This window comes from Magnolia sinica, chromosome 14 (genome assembly GCF_029962835.1).
Source record: "Magnolia sinica isolate HGM2019 chromosome 14, MsV1, whole genome shotgun sequence".
In the NCBI taxonomy this organism is placed as follows: Eukaryota; Viridiplantae; Streptophyta; class Magnoliopsida; order Magnoliales; family Magnoliaceae; genus Magnolia; species Magnolia sinica.
The window spans coordinates 13,296,728-13,298,487 of record NC_080586.1 but is presented as its reverse complement, the minus strand read 5'-3'; the positions used below and the strand labels follow the sequence as shown (position 1 = coordinate 13,298,487).

The 1,760-nt window shown below is 41.6% G+C and overlaps 1 non-coding gene across 1 annotated transcript; it reads right to left on the bottom strand.

The window, feature by feature from the left end:
- Window positions 1-242: 242 nt before the first annotated feature.
- Window positions 243-349, bottom strand: LOC131226554 (small nucleolar RNA R71). The gene has a single exon (XR_009161928.1). It is a non-coding gene; the product is annotated as a small nucleolar RNA R71 (small nucleolar RNA).
- Between the last annotated feature and the right edge of the window lie 1,411 nt (window positions 350-1,760).

The following is a 1,760-nucleotide window of genomic DNA, read 5'->3' as shown; positions in this document are numbered from 1 at the left end:
CCAAATTCCATGGACTTGAATCAGAGAGTCCATATTTGCACTTGAAAGAGTTCGATGAGATTATAGCTACATTATGTTTTCCTAATGTATCTGAGGATACAATTAGGCTGAAACTCTTTCCCTTTTCCTTAAAAGAGAAAGCTAAGACGTGGTTACATTCACTGCGTCCTAGATCTATTGGCACATGGAACGACATGCAAAGGGAATTCATAAAAAAATTCTTCCCACATCATAAGACGATTACCCTCAGAAAAGCGATCATGAACTTTGCCCAAAAGGAAGATGAAACATTCTTCCAATGTTGGGAAAGGTTCAAAGATTTGGTCAGTTCATGCCCACAACACGGATTTGAAACGTGGCGCATTACAAATTTTTTCTACGATGGACTGACATCTTCCATGCGCCAAATGCTCGAGACAATGTGTAATGGAGAGTTCATCAACAAAGATGTTGACGAGGTATGGGATTTCCTCGATAGTCTCGCTGAAAAAACACAATCATGGGACTATTACCCAATGGCGAACACCACGTCTAGGCCGACTCAATTAAAGGAGAAAGGTGGATTATATCTCTTAAAAGAAGAAGATGATCTCAAGTGTAAAGTGACTACGCTCATAAGGAAAGTTGAGGCCATGGAAGGAAAGAAGGATAAGGTCAATGAAATTGTTTGCGGCATCTGTGATTGCAACATTCACACAACTGAAAACTGTCCTACAATACCTGCCTTTCGAGGAGTGTTAAATGAACAAGCCAATACCGTAAACAACTATCAAAGACCTTTCACTGGACCTAACTCCAACACATACAATTCTGGCTGGAAAAATCATCCAAACTTTAGTTAGAGGAATGGACAAACGGCAACCCCTCCAGGTTTCTTCAATCAAAATCCAAATCAAGTGAAACCTCAAGAGGAACCGGTTCAAAATCCCATACAAGAGCTGGCTCAAGCAATGCGGGGAATTACAGATTTTATGCAAAAGATAGATTCTCGTATGACGGTTATAGAAAAGAGGATGCTTCCTGCACAACCTCTCCCCAATCCTAAACCGCAGTACGAGATCAATGATCCCAGCTCTTCAAATCAGATGGGGCATGCTAAATCCATCACCACTCTTAGGAGTGGGAAGATCATTGATAAAACTCTTCTGGTTAGGCCCGAAAAGCCTCAAGAACTAGAAGAGGATAATAATGATGGATCCAGTGATGCCCCACAAAAATTAGAACCGGAACTTCTAGAGAAGCCAGTTGCTCCATTCCCCCAACGGTTGGTTTCACCAAAACCTCTCTCTAACTCTCAGGATATCCTAGAGGTGTTGAAACAGGTGAAAGTCAACATTCCTCTACTTGATGTCGTTAAACAGATACCTTCATATGCCAAATTCCTGAAAGACTTATGCACGACCAAAAGACGGAAAATTATTCAAAAGAAAATCTTCTTGACTGAGAAAGTGAGTGCCATCCTGAAGCAAGACGTGCCGCAGAAATTCAAGGATCCTGGTAGCCCAACCATATCATGTGTAATCGGGAACCATCGAATTGATCATGCACTTCTTGACTTAGGAGCGAGCGTCAATTTGATTCCCTACTCAGTATACAAACAGTTAGGTTTGGGTGAATTAAAACCCACCCTAACCACACTATAACTTGCTGATCGCTCTGTTCGTGTACCAAGAGGGATAATTGAGGATGTGTTAGTCCAGGTCGATAGATTTTACTACCCTGTAGATTTTATCATCCTGGACACCGAACCCATCAACAAC